At 39.2% G+C, this 20868-nt stretch overlaps 1 non-coding gene across 1 annotated transcript; it reads right to left on the bottom strand.

Moving 5' to 3' along the window:
• Positions 1-751: 751 nt before the first annotated feature.
• Positions 752-859, bottom strand: LOC148573894 (small nucleolar RNA R71). Its single transcript, XR_015906123.1, has one exon. It is a non-coding gene; the product is annotated as a small nucleolar RNA R71 (small nucleolar RNA).
• Positions 860-20868: the final 20009 nt, after the last annotated feature.

Here is a 20868-nt window from a genome sequence, read left to right as displayed (position 1 = left end):
ATTATTTTCGAAAATTATCCCTCCCCCATCTTATTCTATTTATTCATTCATATCCTAACATCTCATCTCACATCTCTGCCATCCTCACAGTTGTGTTTCTTCTATTATATTACATTCTTTGTCTCCCCCTCTTCTTCTACTCACACAGGGATCCCTATACTGTGGTATAAAGGATCTCTATTATTATTATTATTTTTCTGTGCCCTCTTCTTTGTCATATGAGCAGAGCAAGGATAAGAACATTCTTGTGGAAGCGGATCCAGAACCTGAAAGGACTCTGAAGAGAAAATTAAGAGAAGCTAAATTACAACAATCCAGAAATAACCTTTCAGAAATTTTCGAACAAGAAAAGGAGATGGCAGCAGAAAATAATAATAATGTAAGGAAGATGCTTGGTGACTTTACTGCACCTAATTCCAATTTACATGGAAGAAGCATCTCCATTCCTGCCATTGGAGCAAACAACTTTGAGCTGAAACCTCAATTAGTTTCTCTGATGCAGTAGAACTGCAAGTTTCATGGACTTCCATCTGAAGATCCTTTTCAGTTTTTAACTGAATTCTTGCAGATATGTGATACTGTTAAGACTAATGGAGTAGATCCTGAAGTCTACAGGCTCATGCTTTTCCCTTTTGCTGTAAGAGACAGAGCTAGATTATGGTTGGATTCTCAACCCAAAGACAGCCTGAACTCTTAGGATAAGCTGGTCACGACTTTCTTAGCCAAGTACTTTCCTCCTCAAAAGCTGAGCAAGCTTAGAGCTGATGTTCAAACCTTCAGGCAGAAAGAAGGTGAATCCCTCTATGAAGCTTGGGAAAGATACAAACAGTTGACCAAAAAGTGTCCTTCTGACATGCTTTCAGAATGGACCATCCTGGATATATTCTATGATGGTTTATCTGAGCTATCAAAGATGTCACTGGACACTTCTGCAGGTGGATCCATTCACCTAAAGAAAACGCCTACAGAGGCTCAAGAACTCATTGACATGGTTGCTAATAACCAGTTCATGTACACTTCTGAAAGGAATCCTATGAATAATGGGACGCCTATGAAGAAGGGAGTTCTTGAAGTTGATACTCTGAATGCCATATTGGCTCAGAATAAAATATTGACTCAGCAAGTCAATATGATCTCTTAGAGTCTGCATGGAATGCAAGCTGCATCCAACAGTACTCAAGAGGCTTCTTATGAAGAAGAAGCTTATGATCTTGAAAACCCTGCAATAGCAGAGGTAAATTACTTAGGTGAACCTTATGGAAACACCTACAACTCATCATGGAGAAATCATCCAAATTTCTCATGGAAGGATCAAAAGCCTCAACAAGGCTTTAATAATGGTGGAAGAAACAGGTTTAACAATAATAAACCTTTTCCATCATCCACTCAGCAACAGACAGAGAACTCTGAACAAAATACTTCTAATTTAGCAAACTTAGTCTCTGATCTATCTAAGGCCACTGTAAGTTTCATGAATGAAACAAGGTCTTCCATTAGAAATTTGGAAGCACAAGTAGGCCAGCTGAGTAAGAGGATCACTGAAATCCCTCCTAGTACTCTCCCAAGCAATACAGAAGAGAATCCAAAAGGAGAGTGCAAGGCCATTGACATAAGCATCATGGCCGAACCTGTGAGGAGAGGAGAGGACGTGAATCCCAAGGAGAAAGACCTCCTGGGACGTCCAGTGATCAATAAGGAGTTTCCTTCTGAGGAACCAAGGGACTCTGAGGCTCATCTAGAGACCGTAGAGATTCCATTGAACCTCCTTATGCCCTTCATGAGCTCTGATGAGTATTCCTCTTCTGAAGAGAATGAGGATGTTACTGAAGAGCAAACTGCCAAGTTTCTTGGTGCAATCATGAAGCTGAATGCCAAATTATTTGGCATTGATACTTGGGAAATTGAACCTCCCTTGTTCATCAATGAACTAAGTGATCTGGATCAACTGACATTGCCTCAGAAGAGACAGGATCCTGGAAAGTTCATAATACCCTGTACCATAGGCACCATGATCTTTAAGGCTCTGTGTTACCTTGGTTCAGGAATAAACCTCATGCCCCTCTCTGTAATAGAGAAACTGGGAATCTATGGGGTGCAAGCTGCTAAAATCTCATTAGAGATGGCAGACAGTTCAAGAAAACAGGCTTATGGACAAGTAGAGGACGTGTTAGTAAAGGTTGAAGGCCTTTACATCCCTGCTGATTTCATAGTCCTGGATACTGGAAAGGAAGAGGATGAATCCATCATCCTAGGAAGACCTTTCCTGGCCACAGCAAGAGCTGTGATTGATGTTGACAGAGGTGAACTAGTCCTTCAATGGAATGAGGACTCCCTTGTGTTTAAAACTCAAGGATCTCCCTCTGCAACCATGGAGAGGAAGCACGAAAAGCTTCTCTCAAAGCAGAGTCAACCCAAGCCCCCACAGTCAAACTCTAAGTTTGGTGTTGGGAGGCCACAACCAAACTCTAAGTTTGGTGTTGAACTCCCATATCCAAACTCTAAGTTTGGTGTTGGAAAGTCTCAACAATGCTCTGAACATCTGTGAGGCTCCATGAGAGCCCACTGTCAAGCTATTGACATTAAAGAAGCGCTTGTTGGGAGGCAACCCAATGTTTATCTAATTCTTATTTTTATAGTTTTTCATGTATTTGTAGGTTCATGATCATGTGGAGTCACAAAATAAATATAAAAATTGAAAACGGAATCAAAAACAGCAGAAAAAAAATCACACCCTGGAGGAGCATCTGTCTGGCGTTCAGCGCCAGAACAGAGCATGGTTCTGGCGCTGAACGCCCAAAATGGGCAGCTTCTGGGCGCTGAACGCTAGAACAGGCATGGTTCTGGCGTTCAACGCTAGAAATGGCATACAAATGGGCGTTGAACGCCCAAAATGGCCACCAATCTGGCGCTGAACGCCCAGAGTTGTGTGCTAAGGCATTTTTACATGCCTAATGGGTGCAGGGATGTAAATCCTTGAACACCTCAGGATCTGTGGACCCCACAGGATTCACTCAGGATCTGTGGACCCCACAGGATCCACTCAGGATCTGTGGACCCCACAGGATCCACTTAGGACTTGTGGACCCCACAGGATCCCCACCTACCTCCACTCACTTCTTCTCACCACTCTCTTTCACACAACCCCATAAACACTCTTCCCCAAAAACTCTTCACCACTCACATCCATCCACTCTTCCCCATAAACCTACCTCATAAACCCCACCTACCTTCAAAATTCAAAACCAATTTCCCACCCAAACCCACCCATATGGCCGAACCTTAACCCCCCTCCCTTCCCTATATAAATACCTCCATTCTCCTTCAAATTCACACAACACATCCCTCTACACTCCTCTTGGCCGAAACCACATCTCCCTCTCCCTCTCCATATTTCTACTTCTTCTTCTCCTATTCTTTTGTTTATTGCTCAAGGGCGAGCAATATTCTAAGTTTGGTGTGGTAAAAGCATAAGCTTTTTGTTTTTCCATTACCATTGATGGCACCTAAGACCGGAGAATCCTCTAGAAAGGGGAAAGGGAAGACAAAAGCTTCCACATCCGAGTCATGGGAGATGGAAAGGTTCATCTCCAAAGCCCATCAAGACCACTTCTATGATGTTGTGGCCAAGAAGAAGGTGATCCCTGAGGTCCCTTTCAAACTCAAAAGAAATGAGTATCCGGAGATCCGACATGAAATTCAAAGAAGAGGATGGGAAGTTCTAACAAATCCCATCCAACAAGTCGGCATCCTAATGGTTTAAGAGTTCTATACTAATGCATGGATCACCAAGAACCATGATCAAAGTAGGAACCCGAATCCAAAGAACTATGTTACAATGGTTCGGGGGAAATACTTAGATTTTAGTCCGGAGAATGTGAGGTTGGCGTTCAACTTGCCAAACATGGAAGAGAACGCACGCCCCTACACACGGAGAGTCAACTTTGATCAAAGGTTGGACCAAGTCCTTATGGACATATGTATAGAAGGAGCTCAATGGAAGGTTGACTCCAAAGGCAAGCCGGTTCAACTAAGAAGATTGGACCTCAAGCCTGTAGCTAGAGGATGGTTGGAGTTCACTCAATGCTCAATCATTCCCACTAGCAACCGGTCTGAAGTTACTATAGACCGGGCCATCATGATCCATAGCATCATGATTGGAGAAGAGGTGGAAGTTCATGAGATTATACCTCAAGAACTCTACAAGGTGGCTGACAAGTCCTCTACTATGGCAAGGATAGCCTTCCCTTACCTCATTTGCCATCTATGTTACTCAGCTGGAGCTTTCATAGAAGGAGATATCCTCATTAAAGAAGACAAGCCCATCACTAAGAAAAAGATGGAGCAAGCAAGAGAGCCCAGTCATGGAGCTCAAGAGGCGCAGGAAGCTCATCACCATGAGATCCCGGAGATGCCTCAAATGCACTTTCCTCCACAAAACTATTGGGAGCAAATCAACACCTCCCTAGAAGAATTGAGTTCCAATATGGGACAACTAAGGGTGGAACATCAAGAGCACTCCATCATGCTTCATGAAATAAGAGAAGATCAAAAAGCAATGAGGGAGGAGCAACAAAGACAAGGAAGAGACATAGAAGAGCTCAAGGAGATCATTGGTTCCTCAAGAAGGAAACGCCACCATCACTAAGGTGGATTCATTCCTTGTTCTTCTTTCTTCTATTTTTCGTTTTCTATGTTATGTGCTTATCTATGTTTGTGTCTTCATTACATGATCATTAGTAGTTAGTAACTTTGTCTTAAAGCTATGAATGTCCTATGAATCCATCACCTCTCTTAAATGAAAAATGTTTTAATTCAAAAGAACAAGAAGTACATGAGTTTTGAATTTATCCTTGAACTTAGCTTAATTATATTGATGTGGTGACAATGCTTCTTGTTTTCTGAATGAATGCTTGAACAGTGCATATGTCTTTTGAAGTTGTTGTTTAAGAATGTTAAATATGTTGGCTCTTGAAAGAATGATGACTAGGAGACATGTTATTTGATAATCTAAAAAATCATAAAAATGATTCTTGAAGCAAGAAAAAGCAGCAAAGAACAAAGCTTGCAGAAAAAAAAAATAGGCGAAAAAAAAAATAGAATGAAAAAGAAAAAGCAAGCAGAAAAATCCAAAAGCTATTAAAACCAAGAGGCAAGAGCAAAAAGCCAATAACCCTTAAAACCAAAAGGCAAGGGCAAATAAAAAGGATCCCAAGGCTTTGAGCATCAGTGGATAGGAGGGCCTAAAGGAATAAAATCCTGGTCTAAGCGGCTAAACCAAGCTGTCCCTATCCATGTGCTTGTGGCGTGTAGGTGTCAAGTGAAAACTTGAGACTGAGCGGTTAAAGTCAAGGTCCGAAGCAAAAAAAGAGTGTGCTTAAGAACCCTGGACACCTCTAATTGGGGACTTTTGCAAAGCTGAGTCACAATCTGAAAAGGTTCACCCAATTATGTGTCTGTGGCATTTATGTATCCGGTGGTAATACTGGAAAACAAAGTGCTTAGGGCCACGGCCAAGACTCATAAAGAAGCTGTGTTCAAGAATCATCATACTGAACTAGGAGAGTCAATAACACTATTCGAAATCTGAAGTTCCTATAGATGCCAATCATTCTGAACCTCAATGGATAAAGTGAGATGCCAAAACTATTCAAGAGGCAAAAAGCTATAAGTCCCGCTCATATGATTGAAGCTCTGTTTCATTGATAGTTTGGAATTTATAGTATATTCTCTTCTTTTTATCCTATTTGATTTTCAGTTGCTTGGGGACAAGCAACAATTTAAGTTTGGTGTTGTGATGAGCAGATAATTTATACGCTTTTTGACATTGTTTTTAGTATGTTTCTAGTAGGATCTAGTTACTTTTAGGGATGTTTTCATTAGTTTTTATGTTAAATTCACATTTCTGGACTTTACTATGAGTTTGTGTGTTTTTCTGTGATTTCAGGTATTTTCTGGCTGAAATTGAGGGACTTGAGCAAAAATCAGATTTAGAGGTTGAAGAAGGACTGCTGATGCTGTTGGATTCTGACCTCCCTGCACTCAAAGTGGATTTTCTGGAGCTCCAGAACTCGAAATGGCGCGCTTCCAATTGCGTTGGAAAGTAGACATCCAGGGCTTTCCAGCAATATATAATAGTCCATACTTTGGCCAAGAATAGATGACGTAAACTGGCGTCCAACGCCAGCCTTCTACCCAAACCTGGCGTCCAGCGCCAGAAAAGGAGCCAAAACCAGAGTTGAACGCCCAAACTGGCACAAAAGCTGGCGTTCAACTCTAAGAAGGACCTCTACATGTGCAACACTCAGGCTCAGCCCAAACACACACCAAGTGGGCCCAGGAAGTGGGTTTATGCATCAATTACTTACTCATATAAACCCTAGTAGCTAGTTTATTATAAATAGGACCTTTTACTATTGTATTAGGTATCTTTGATCAGTTGTATGCTATCTTAGATCACGTTTAGGGGGCTGGCCATCTCGGCCATGCCTGGACCTTTCACTTATGTATTTTCAACGGTAGAGTTTCTACACTCCATAGATTAAGGTGTGGAGCTCTGCTGTTCCTCAAAGATTAATGCAAAGTACTACTGTTTTCTATTCAATTCATCTTATTTCGCTTCTAAGATATCCATTCACACCCAAGAACGTGATGAAGGTGATGATTATGTGTGACGCTCATCATCTTTCTCCCTTATGAACGCGTGCCTGACAAACACTTCTGTTCTACATGAAATAAGCTAGAATGAATATCTCTTAGATCTCCTAACCAGAATCTTCGTGGCGCAAGCTAGAATGATGGCGGCATTCAAGAGAATCCGGAAATTCTAAACCTTGTCTGTGGTATTCCGAGTAGGATTCAATGATTGAATGACTGTGACGAGCTTCAAACTCGCGAGTGCTGGGCATTAGTGACAGACGCAAAAGGAGGGTGAATCCTATTCCAGCATGATCGGGAACCGACAGATGATTGGTCGTGCTATGACAGAGCATGTGAGCATATCTTTCACTGAGAGGAGGGGATGTAGCCACTGACAACGGTGATGCCCTTGCATAAAGCCAGCCATGGAAAGGAGTAAGACTGATTGGATAAAGATAGCAGGAAAGCAGAGGTTCAGAGGAACGAAGGCATCTCCATTCGCTTATCTGAAATTCCTACCAATGATTTACATAAGTATCTCTATCCCTATTCTGTTTATTATATTAAATTCAAAAACACCATTATCCATTTATATCTGCCTAACTGAGATTTACAAGGTGACCATAGCTTGCTTCATACCAACAATCTCCATGGGATTCGATCCTTACTCACGTAAGGTATTACTTGGACGACCCAGTGCACTTGCTGGTTAGTTGTATCGAAGTTGTGAACCATGGTATTGGCACCATGTTCTTGGCGCCATTGCCAGAGAAAGAAAGAGCCATCAATTCCTCATAATTAAAGTGTAATCACGATTACGCGTACCAAGTTGCTCATGTTGCCAGGGATTGTTCGAGCCTGGACATCACAATTTCGTGCACCAGTTTGATTGAAAATGATGGTCAATTTAGAGCTCTTTGTGGAGTTAAGAGTATGAGAGAATTGTGTAGTGGTTGGACACATCACTCTAAGTTCATGATGGTTGCATGCTCGAAGTTGAATGGCAATGGTTGGTGTAGAACCAAATTGCATGGGTCTAGGAGAATGTTTGGGTGCTTAATTGAGAATTCTAAGGTCATGCCACCCAATTGGAATCATGATGATCAATTTGAAGATGGGTGTCAAAACAAAGTGTGGGATCCCGGATTGCACAAGGAGAATCAAATTTGGGAGCCCATGGCTTGTGTGGAACTCCATCAAGGCTTGGAGTTATCATCTCTGAAGACTAAAGCTTATTGGAGATTCAAGCATTGGTGGATGTTCAAGGATAGCTTCAAGCACAAGCCACCTTAAGAGGAGATCCCTATAAGTCCAACTTAAGGACAATAAACAAAAGTGCTAGGTGGGAGACACCCCCACCATGGTAAATTCTTTTCATTTTTCCCTTTTGTACATATTGGTAATTAGTTTAATTTCATGTTTTGTGGAGTTTGTTGAGTATAATTGATAGTTTAGTAGGTTAAATAAGGTTTTATGGTGTTTTGGTAGCTGTTTGGAGGTTTAGATTGCTTGGATTGGTGCAAAAACATAGAAAAATTTTGAAAAACAGAGCATCATCCAACGCGTACGCGTGCATTAAGCATTTTCACCCCTCCACGCACACGTGCCATGTGCGCGTACGCGTGGATTGAAAAATTTTACCCTTCCATACACTGACCTGAGAGTTGCGCCTACACTGTGCCAGCACAATGCCTGAGGCACAAACTAACCCACGCGTACGCGCACCTGGCGCGTACGCGTCCTTGAAGCTAATTGCGCAATGCACGCACTTGCACGCTATGCGCGCGCGCGCCGATAGCGCCACCTTCCCTCCTGGTACATGTTCAAGAGAGTTGGGCCAACCTTGGGCTGACTTTGTGCCCGCAACCCGACGCGCAAGCATACGTGACGCGTCCGCGTCGATTGCCAACTTCATCAAGCACGCGTACACGTACTGTTCGCGTCCGCATCGCTTGTCCCTTTTGCCAATCTACGCATCGGCGCGTGGGCGTGCATGATGTGTCCGCGTCGCAAAAAAGAATAGTTTTTTTTCCTTCTCTCATCTTCCATTTTCTTTTGTCCATTGCATTCTCATACTTTTATTCTTTGCATTTTCATTTTGTTTTTTATAGCTTGTTTTTACCTTCTTTTTTTTGAGCTTCTTATTTGAATAATGGTATTGAATTTTCTTACTCAATTGTTGATAATCTCTTGGTTAATCCTGGTGCTTCTTGACTTGTTTGGTATTGTTGGATGATGAAACTTTTAAATCAATGCTTAATCTTGTATGATTCTTATATTCCTTGTGCATTGATATGAACTTGCATGTCCTTCATGACCCACTCTTTCTAGTTGAACTTGATGCTTTTGAGTGCTCTTCATACTTTGACTTTACTCTTGCATCAACTATTAGTGGATATGCCCTTTTCTTATATTGCTCTCTCACTTACATGCGTAGCTAACATGTAGTGAGAACCATACTCTTTTTCGGCATTAGCCCCCGCCTATGTTCTATTTGCTTTGATATCTTTGTTATAGGCTTAATTATCCTTCTTTCTCTTTCCTTTTAGGTTGGCCACCAAGAAGGAAAGGAATGGAAAAGCTTTTAAATGGGGCAACAAACAAGTTCATCTGCACAATCTTTTGAAGGAGCTCATCAATTGTAGCAACCCATCCACATTGCTCTTCTTTGCATGCACCGAGGACGGTGCAAATTTTTGAGTGTGGAGAGGTCGTTCGACCAATCTCTATGGGTAACAATTTCGTTTTCAACACCAATTCTTGATTTCTTTGGTTATCTAGTTGTTGCATTGCATGTTAGTTAGAATTTGTACATATTTTACCACTTCTTTTTATGTTAGGACTACTTGGTTAGGGTGATGATTTCTTTTCCAAGAAAAAAAATTGCTTAAGGGGACCCTACCAATTTGAAAAAAAAAATTGTGTTGAACTTGCTTGAAGAATTTATTTTGGAACATGGTTTTCGATCTAAGAACACAAGCATGTGAGTTTTGAGCCCAATTGTGTGGTTGCATCTTATAACCACTTATTTCCATTCTTGTGTGTATTATTCTCTTTCTATGATTATAATCATTGATTTGTTTGATTATTTATGTCCATTTTTCCATGTATACATGCATTTATATGATTGAGGCCATCATTTCTTTTAGCTCACTTACCCAAATAGCCTACCTTTCATCAACCATTGTTAGCCAATTTGAGCTTATTTAATCCCTTTTGTTCTTAATTTTAGCACATCACTACCCCTAAGTGAAAAACAATAAATGTCCTTAATTTGGATCTTTGATTATCTTAGGCTAGTGAGGGTGTGTATTATTTGGGTATGGAAAACTTGGGACATTGGTTGAGGTAAAAGTGTAATTTTTATTTTTGTTAAAAATATTGGGAATTGGATACATATTCATGCACTATATGTAAAACCATGTGCATTGATACATTTGTATATACTTTAGAAAAAATGATAAAGAAAAAGAAAAAGAACATATATATATATATATAAGAAAAAAAATATAGAAAAAGAAAGAGAGAAAAAGAAATAAAAAAGGGACAAAAATGCCCCAAAGTAAAGTTCAATAAAAATCAATGCATATGTGTGGTGAATTAAAAAGAATGCATGGGTATGTGAAAAAGTGGGAATCATGGGTAGCTAGGTATTGTATTAGAATTATATTGGTTGTTATATGTGTTTGGTGAGAGCTTAGGTTAATCAAAGATTCAAATTTCAAGCTCACTTGACCATATGCACCCTTACCTTTACCCTAGCCCCATTATAACCTATGAATAAGTCCTCATAATAAATGTGTGCATGCATTGAATAATTATTGATTGTTAGAAGAAAAACAAATCTTGGAAAGCATGAGTAGGAGAGAATTGAGTGAATCGACCCTATACACTTGAGCGACTAGAGCGGATACACTTCTGGTGAGGGTTCGATGCTCAATTCCTTGCTCCCGGCTTTCATGAGCTTTCTTCTTGAAGTCTATTTGAACTTTATTTGATATTTGAATTGGTAGGATTCATGAATCATCATATGATCTTAGCCCAACTTGTTCATACATGCTCTTAGAGATTGATTTGCTTTTGACCAAGTAGATAGAATCATCTTGCATTTAGTGCATTCATTTAGATAGGTTGCATATAGTTTCTGTGCATTGAATAAATGTTCATACCCTTTTCTTGTCCTTCTTTATTCTTAGCATGAGGACATGCTTGGTTTAAGTGTGGGGAGATTTGATAAATCCCAATTTTGTGGTTTATCTTGTACTTAATTTGAGGGATTTTATCAACTTTTCTCACATTTATTCAATGAAATAGCATGGTTTTGCAATTCTCCTTGAATTTGTGCTGAAGTGTGAAAACATGCTTTTTAGGCCTTAAAATAGCTAAATTTAATTCACTTTAATTCCATTCGATACCTTGATATGTTTGTTGAGTGATTTCAGGTTCATAAGGCAAGTATTGGATGGAAGAAGTGAGGAGAAAAGCATGCAAAGCGGGAGAACTCATGAAGAAATGAAGGAACCGCAAAGCTGTCAAGCCCGACCTCTTCGCACTCAATTGACCATGACTTGAGATACAGAGGTCCAAATGAGGCGGTTCTAGTTGCATTGGAAAGCTAACATCCGGGGCTTAAAAATGATATAAAATTTTCCATAGTTTCCTAATGTCTAGGGATGCGCATGCGCACTGTACACGTGCACACTGTTGGAGCACGTGATCTACTAAAGTGAAATCGTGGCCAGCAATTTGTAGAGCATTTTGGGTCCAATCGAACTCATTTCTAATACTATTTCATGCAGAATTCAAGCTTGGGTAAGGGGGGAAGCAATTGTTTTGAGTTTTGGCATCATGTAGTTTAGTTTCTAGAGAGAGAAACTCCCTCTTCTCTCTAGAATTAGGTTAGGTTAATCTCTCCTAGATCTAGGTTCAATCTCATCTTTTCATTTAGTTTCCTTTATGATTTCTTGCTTCTACACTTTCATTCTCTTAGTTTGTGATGTTAATTTTACTTTTATGCTTCTTTTATGTTCATGGACTCATGTTGAATTTGGATCTCTTTAATGCAATTTAATGTTTGATGTTCTTTTAATTGTTGATTTGAGTTGTGATTTACTTTCCTTACCATTGATATTTATTAGATTTTACTATTTCTTGCACATTTACCATGCTTTCCTTGTATGCCTTCCAAGTGTTTGATAAAATGCTTGGAAGGATGTTAGAGTAGATTTTGAGCATTCTTGGCTTGGAAAGAATAATTGGACAATCTTGAGTCATTAATACCCAATTTAGATTGGTGATCTAGAGTTGTTAGTCAGTATCATTTTTAATGACTCTAATCTTTTGCTAATTCAATTAGTGAGTTGATTAGGATTTTTGATTTGAGATTAATTAGTCTTGTTTGACTTTCTCTAATGGAAGATAACTTATACCTTCCAACATTGGGGATGACGAAATAAGATAAATTCTTGTTAATTATTGTTATGATTAGTGACTAAGATGGAAAGCCTATGATCTCAATCCCTGCCATGAATGTCTCTCTTCATTAATTGCTTTCTTTAATTGCTCTCCTTAATTTTCTTGTCATTTATTTTGTTGCCCTTTCTATCAACCAAACCCCCCCTGCATTTTCATAGCCAATAATTGATCACTTCATTGCAATTCCATGTGAGACAACCCAGAGTTCAAATACTTCGGTTAATTCTTATTTGGGGTTTGTTATTTGTGACAACTCAATTTTTTTATGTGGGAATTGTTTGTTGGTGTAGAACTGTACTTGCAACAAGAATTCATTTTGAGAAATTCTATACCATCGAAGAAAACTCATTCATCAAAATGGCGCCGTTGCCGGGGAGTTGCAATGGTGTTATATTATTGGCTATTGTATATATGTTAATATGCTTCTTTGCTAGTTTTTGCTTGTTTTAGGAGTTAGTTTTTATTGTTACTTACTAGTATTTATTTTTATTTTCTCTTGTTACTATGAATTCTCACCCCTTTGGCTATGAGTTTGGCTCAAATTATGTTGAAGGGAATAGAAGCTTCAATAAGAATGTGCATCAAGGATTTTGGAATCAAAGATGGGAGGAGCCTCAAGGGATTGATCAACCTTATTGGCAACAACCCCCTCCGATTTCTTATGGGTATAATTCTAATCCTAATGCATATCAATCTAATGGATGTGGTGACCCTTATTGTAATTGTCAACAACCACCACCACATGCCTATGAATCACCCCCTCAACATGACTTTGAACCACCTTACTCACAAGCCCCCTACCACCAAACACCTCATTATGACCCTAATCCTTATCCACCATACCAACCACCTTATGAACCATATGAACCACACATGGAACCAGCACCATTCCAACACAATTACTCTCAAGAACTACCTCAATATACACCACCTCCATACCCTTACCAAGATAAACCAACTTTCAATTATGAAACTTTCCTCCCAAACAATGAACCTCCTTTTTCCACACCACCTCCAATGGATGATTCTCTCCAAGAATGTGTTAGTTTTTACATTTGAAGGCAAGAAGAGAACCAAAAGGAGTTGAAGGAGCTAGAAGCCAAGATGGCTATCATAGCAGAAGCCGTTAGCAACATGGTCTCCTCCTGACTAAGCCTAAGCAACCAAGGCACTCCCATTGACGAATGTGGAGAGGCAATTAAGGAGCATAGTGAGGGAGTGAGTTTAGAGCTTCAAGGTGAAGAAGAAGGGATGAAATGAGGATTACCACAAGGGGAGGAAGTCAAAATAATTGAGCCGGAAGAAGTGGTTGAAGCCTTTGAAGAGGTTGACCAAGAGATGAATTCAATCATTGAAGAATTCTTATGTACAATTGAATCCTCTCCAATTGGGTTTGACATAGAGGGTAAGGAAGAAGATACCTCACCTCCCATACCCTTGGTAAGCAATGAAGAAGAGATTGAATTAGAAAGAAGCTACCAAGAGGAAGGGTGGGAAGAAGTTAAGCAAGAAGCAAGCTCCATCATTAAAGATGATTCCACACCAACTAATGAGTCTTTTGGAATTGATGAATCTGGGTCGTGTTCTTGTGAGCTTGGCTCCTCTTAATTCCTCTCTTGCAGTGTGGTTCCGGACCTCGAAGTAATAGCATTGATGCCACCCTTGTGGTTGGGTAAGGGTTGAGAAGGAATTTCATTGGAGCTTGAAGGCTGATTATTGGAACTATTCATTGATCCAATCTGTGAGGCAAGAGCTTGTACAGCAGAGGTCAGGCCGTTTAAGGTGGAGCTAAGTATGTTCTCCTTGGCCTTTTGTCTTTGCTCAATAGACTGAAGCATTTTATCATGAGAAGAAGAAGAAGGGTAAGTGATCTGAGGGGCCTGCTGTTGGTTGTTCTGAGGCGCTTGGGACTGCCTTAAGTGAGGTGCTTTGTAAGGCTGGTTTTGGTTCTGCTGTCTATTGTTGTTATTCTACCTCTGATTTCTATTGTTGTCTCTGCCTCCTCTATTGTATTTGTCCCTCCAACCTTGGTTAGAATTATCCCTCCATTCCTGGTTGGAATGGTCTCTCCATCCCTGCTTGGAGTTGTCTTGCCAACCTTGGTTGTAGTTTCCACCTTGGTTGTAATTGCCGCCTTATTGAGTGTACCTTGATTTGGGTGGTCATAGAAATTATGAGTGGCTGCTACGGTGTTGTCCTCTTGTTGGAGCTGCGGACACTCATCAGTGTAATGACTATAATCAACACATATTCCACATACTCTCTGAGGGACTAACTGTTGACTTTGTTGTGGTGGGGGAGGATGAGGTTGTTGTTGATTTAGCTGTATTTGCTTCAGTAGGTTGGTCATCTCACATATACTCTATGTAAGAGCAGAAGTCTCAATGCTAGAGGAAATCTCTGCAACAGCCTTTGAGTGGTTGTTCCTGTGCCTGTGATTCCGAGTGGACTCAGCTAGGTCACTGATCAGTTGCCATGCTTCATCTACGGTGTTGTACTTTTTTAGGGAACCATTACTTGCACCATCCAGTGTAGTCTTATCCCGAGGCTTCATGCCTTGAGTGAAATAGCTGATCACCACTAACTTGTCAATCATGTGATGGGGGCATGCATCCAGAAGATTCTTGAAGCGCTCCGAGTACTCATAAAGAGTCTCTGATTCAGCTTGAATAATGCAAGAGATCTCTTTCCTTAGTCTATCTGTAACTTCAGCTAGAAAGTATTCTTCCAGGAATTCTCTCCTGAGCATATCCCAGTTAGTAATGGTCGCTTCAGGTTGAGTGTAGTACCACTCGCTCGCCTTTCCCTCAAGAGAAAATGGGAAGGCGGTTAGCAAAATAGAAGTTTCATCTGCACCATAACGCCTAACAGTAGAACAGGCTGTCTGAAAATCCCTTAGGTGCTTGATAGGCTCCTGAGCAGGTAAGCCATGAAACTTGGGCATCAAGTTGATTAGTGCAGTCTTCAGTTTAAAATTTGCAGCCAGATTTGGGTGACGCAGTTGATACGATTGCAGAGTAAAGTCTGGGGCTCCTGCCTCCTGGAGAGTGATCCTCATGGGTGCCGCCATATTACTTGCGCCTAAATCAACCAGATTAGTAGAGATGGAGCTTGTTTCTTCCTGAGATGGCGCTTCAGATTCGCCCTCAGATGAGACTGATGAATTGATAATAATCATTTCACCACCCTCAGAGGCTAGCCTAAGCCGAGCTTGCCTAATACGTGAAAGAGTTCTTTCAATTTCAGGATCAAATGCGGCTAAGCTCGGATTAGGCAGTGAACACGTCATTCAATGAAAGAAACATACAGCTCATGGTAATAAAATAAAATAAAATATGCAAAAATTAAAAAAATATGTACACTAACTAATAATTTAGCACACAATTGCAACTCTCCAACAACGGCGACAAAAATTGATGCGTGGCGAAGTCAGCCAATTAAAAAATCAATATAGAAATACGTTGCGAGTATAGTTCTTAACCAGCAAAAATCCTCTCATCAATTTAGAAAGGTTGTCACAAAATTAGAATAAAAATACTGGGAGTATGAGTCCCAGGTCATCTCCCAATGAGTTGACAAAAAGGATGCTATCTTATTAATCAGGAGTTTTCCAAGAAAATTGAGAGTTGAATGACAGAAAATAAATAATTGTAAATTAAAAGAGAATTATATATTCTATTTAAAAAGCCTTGACTGAGGGAATGATTAATTGGAAGTTCCATCTTGTTGGAATTCTCTCAAGTGTAGTGTAAAGAGGTTGCTATTTTCACTTAGTTAACCCTTACTAAGTAGAGGAAAGTCAAGTGATTGAGCTAACTCTTATTCGCGAATCCTAGTCCTCTCCCTTGGGAAGGTCTAGCGTTAGTAAATAGAGAATTAGCCAACAACTTCCAATTTAACTATTCACTTGAGCATTCCAACTCAAGTGTCTCCTTTTAATCAACCCCCATGTCATGTATGGAATCTACTCCATCGACATGAAAATTAATTGCACAAAAATAAACAGGGAATAAAAGGAAGACATGATAGACAATAACTACAATTCAATTAAAAGTGAAAGTAATCCTTTGCATTAATAAACTCTAAAAATAATCCAATTGTAACTCTAAATAAGAATTAAGAATATGGAATAGTAAAGGAATAAGGAAACAAACTAGAATAGTATCTTCAACGGAGGTAATGACTCTTCAATATCCAAAGCAAAAGCATAAAACTAAGAATATGTGAATGTAAAATAAAACCTAGAGGAAGAGTAATTTCTCTCTAGATTCAGATCTAAAAACTAAAACTATGCTAATGAGAATCTGTGTTGAGTCTCTGCTCATTCCCTGGCTCTAGTCTGTGTTTCTGGGCCAGAAACTGGGTCAAAACTCGGCCCGAAATTGCCCCAGCATTTTCTGTTATTTCTGCAGATCGCACATGTCACGCGTACACGTCAGTCACGCGTACGCGTCACAGGTCATCTTCGCGTGTGACACGTACGCGTCAAGCACGCGCACGTGTCATCTAGCAGAACTCCAATCCACACGTACACGTCAGGTACGTGCACGCGTCGCTGCAAATTTCTCCATGTCGCGCGCACGCGTGAGCCATGCGTGCGCGTCGATGCTCACTGGTTTTCTCCTTTGTTTCTTGTGTTCCTTCCATTTTTGCAAGCTTCATCTCCATTCTCTAAGCCATTCCTGCCCTATAAAGCCTGAAACACTTAACACACGGATCACGGCATCGAATGGTATAAAGGAGAATTAAAAATACACAAATTAAAGACTCTAGGAAGCAAGTTTTCAACCATAGAATAACACTAGGAAGGAATTGTAAAATCATGCAAATCATATGAATAAGTGGGTAAGGACTTGATAAAAACTACTCAATTGAGCACAAGATAAATCATAAAATAGTAGTTTATCATATCCCACCTAATCCTATATCAACCTATATACATAACAAAACGACCAAACTACCCATTTATTCCTTTTTCATGTTCACTCATGCATCTTTCTTTCTAATTCAGTCATATATGCATCCTTTATTTACATTCTTATTTTCTTTTCTTTTTCTTTTTCTTTCTTTTCTTCTTTTTTTTTAATTGGCAAAGGTTTGTACACCAAAATGTTTCTTTTATTAACAAAAAGAGATGCATATGTCTTAATTAATAGATGCATGAGTGTTTACCCATTTTTCCAATTTTTTCTCAATGAAAACGCAAACTAACTTTCTACCAATATTTTCAACAAATTCCCCCCACACTTGATTAACACACACACTCAAACCAAATCTAATCAAAGATATAATTCATGGACATAATGGTTTTTCACTTAGGGCAAAGATGTGCTTAAAATTAGAACAAAAGGGGAATTAAAAGGCTCAAAAGTGGTTACAAAGGTAGATGTAAGGGTTGACCATATGGGTTAGTGAGTTCAAATTCAAAATGGCCTCAATCATACTAAATGCATTCAAAATAACAAATATAGGACATAAAGATTCAAGCAAATCTATTATCACAATCATAGAAGGAGTACATCACACAAGAACAAAATTTTGTGGTTGGTAATGTGCAACCACACAATTAAAGCTCAAATCTCACTAGGCATTTGTTCAAGCTCTTTTCTATGTTCCACAACAAAAAAATACTACAAGCAAGTTCAAAAAAAATTTTCAAATCTAATCAATGGAATTCCCTAAAAGGGATTTCTTGAAAATTCTTTGCTGTTTTACCAAACTTATTCAATCTAACATGCAACATACAAGTATTTACTATCATATAACTATAAGTATTAAAGAGATATATACATATAAAAGCAAGCTAAGATATATACAAGCAAACCAAACAAAGTATAATGCAATAAAACACTAACAAATATTCACAAAAATATAACTATTAAAAACTAGAAATAAATGCAAAGTGTTGAGAAAAAGAGATTACGCCCCAAAATTGCGGATCCTCCCCACACTTAAATGTTGCACGGTCCTCCGTGCATGCACTCGATCCGGTATGATGAAAGGCTTCGGTTGCTATATAAACAAATAAACAACAATTGAGGAGAAGTAAGTTGTGTGGTATGATGAAAGGCAATGTGTGTATTCTAAATGCGCGCACAATTTTGAACACAACACATTGGTTAGTTAAAACAGAAACCACACAATCAAAAGAGATAGCATGTTCCTCACTCAAGCAGTCCTAGGTTACAAATGGAGAAATAAGCAAAACTTGAGGCACAAGTAACCCTAGGTACCTACAAAAGTGAATTGAGTATAGAATATATTGGATAATGAGATTGTGCAAGTAAAAGCGCAAAGTGAATAAAAAAATGGCACAATCGACAATAATCAATTCAATGATGAAAAGAGACTACTTATCATTCTTAGGAATAATGAAATAATCACATGTATAAGGTGCTTGTTACAAAAAGTGACAAGTCTTGATAAGAATCAAGTCAAGTGAACTCAGAAAAAATGCAAAGCATTAACAGGGAACAAATACCTTGTTATGTGATTATATTCACTTAAGAACCATGATGACTAAGTAGCTCAACTCAATTCACTAAAGTAAAAGTGCACAATTCAAGATGCCAAACAAGGATAAAGTCTAATACATATGGTAGCTACAATATATGAATCAAACTCACAATTCATCTAAGCAATCAAACAAAAAACTTAATGCTCAGTGCACATATTCATTAGATCAAAATTCAAGCAAGAAGCAACCCAATAATCATCAAGCAAACACTTGTAATTTATTTAATTAATAAACAACTAAACAAAAACTCATATAATTACCAAAATAAAAATGAAAAGCAAACAAAACAAAGTAGAGCAAGTAGAGAAGAGGCCTAAAGCAAGATAAGAGAGGAGTGGAAGAGAAAAGAAGAGAATAAGTAGAGAGAAGAAAAAAAAGAAGTGTAGTAGTGAGAAAGCAGGGGCGTGCATAGACACAGAAAGCTGTGCACACACACGAGGTGTCACGTATACGCATGGTGGACGCGTGCGCGTGGTGTGACGAAAATGGAGATCGATGCGTACGTGTAAAGGATGCGTATGCGTGAGGTGGAGAAAATGTGAGGTGATGTGTACGCGTGATGGACACGTATGCATGGATGAAAAAAACTCAAATGGGTTGTGCGTTCGCACTATGCGTGCAAACGCTGCGAACAGAGGCTCTGTTTTGAGGTGTGCATGGGTACAGGGCTATGCCCACGCACAGGAAGGCTAAATTTTTTTTAAAAGGATTGTGTGTGCATGTGCACACAGGTCCGTGTGCACGCACATAATCGAAAAGGGGTAGGGGTTCATGCACACAGGATGTGCCAACGCTCCCAACAGAAGGAAAGCAAGTTAGTGTGCGGGCACACAAGCTTGTGTGCTCGCACAAAGAGTGCGAAAAAGGGGAATGCGCGCGCACAAGGCATGCTGGCATTGCGAACAGAGGGCATAAAGGCTTGTGTACGTAAGCACAGCTGGGTGCGTATGCACAGAGGGTGAATTTTCGTTGTTGTGTGCATGCGCACAAGGGTGTGCGCACGCACATGCCCTGTTTTTCCCAAAATTTTTCTTCAAAATTCAAAGGCACCAAGCCTTAGTTCAATCAAAACTTAACATCAAAACATGCAAGAACCCATAAATTCATGATCCAAACCAAAATTAACATAACTAACTCAAAAGTAAACAAATTCTAAGCTAACCAATCAAACAAAAATGCAATTAACCAAAATATATACAAAAAGAGAGGAGTTAGAACAATGTTACCATGGTGGGGTGTCTCCCACCTAGCACTTCTATTTAGAGTCCTTAAGTTAGACTTTATTGAAAAGCTCTAACAATGCTTGAGTCTCCATATTCTCCCATGATTGCACCAAGCTTTGGTGGAGTATTTGATTGATGAGATTTGTTCGATGGTTTAGAATTTCTCTTATAGAAATAAAGACTTCGTTGTAAGCATAGCTCCAAACCAACAAACAATTCCCACATCAAAAAATTTGAGTTGTCACAAGTACAAACCCCAATGAAAATTAACTGAAGTATTTAAACTCTGGGTCGTCTCACAAGGAATTGCAATGAAGTGTTTAATTATTGGCTATGAAAATGCAAGGGGGTTTGATTTTGATAATTGACAATAAAATATAATAAGAAGAAAATAAATGATAAGAACTTAATAAAATAAAGGCAAAGAACTCTGGGCTAAGCATAGGAATTGAGATCATCATCCTTGTCTACAAACCATACATTGATAATTATGAGAGGCCAACCTATTAAGTCTACCTCTAAAAGCCTTAAGTACGTAATATCTACTCCTAAGCTTGAGGTACGTCAAATAGGCTTGATCACATCAACCCATAAGTCCCAACCTATCTACTAATTAGATTAGTAGTGGGTTGGTGTCAATGAGTATCAAATTGATCACCAAGGGTTCTTAAATCACCAATTCAATGAGACCCACTGAATCAAGGTCACTCAATTCCCTTAGCCTAGGTCAAGAGTCAAGAAAACTACTCAAAAACTAGTAGAAGCATTTTAACAAATACCTAGAGTGCAAGAAAAGTAAACATCACCACATACCAAAATTAACAAGATCCATAACTATCATCAACAAGAAATCAACAATAACAACAGAGGTAACATAAAAGAGACATAGAAACATGAAATTGCATTCAAAGAAATCAAGATTCAACAATGGTTCATAAACATAAAAAATGGCAAAATAGGGAAATTAACAACAAGAACTAGAAGAACAAAGGTGTAACAAAAAGAAATTAAAAGAGA

This window comes from Arachis ipaensis, chromosome B2 (assembly GCF_059453495.1).
Source record: "Arachis ipaensis isolate K30076 ecotype BB chromosome B2, ASM5945349v1, whole genome shotgun sequence".
NCBI lineage: Eukaryota > Viridiplantae > Streptophyta > Magnoliopsida > Fabales > Fabaceae > Arachis > Arachis ipaensis.
This window is presented reverse-complemented; position numbering and strand designations above follow the sequence as displayed.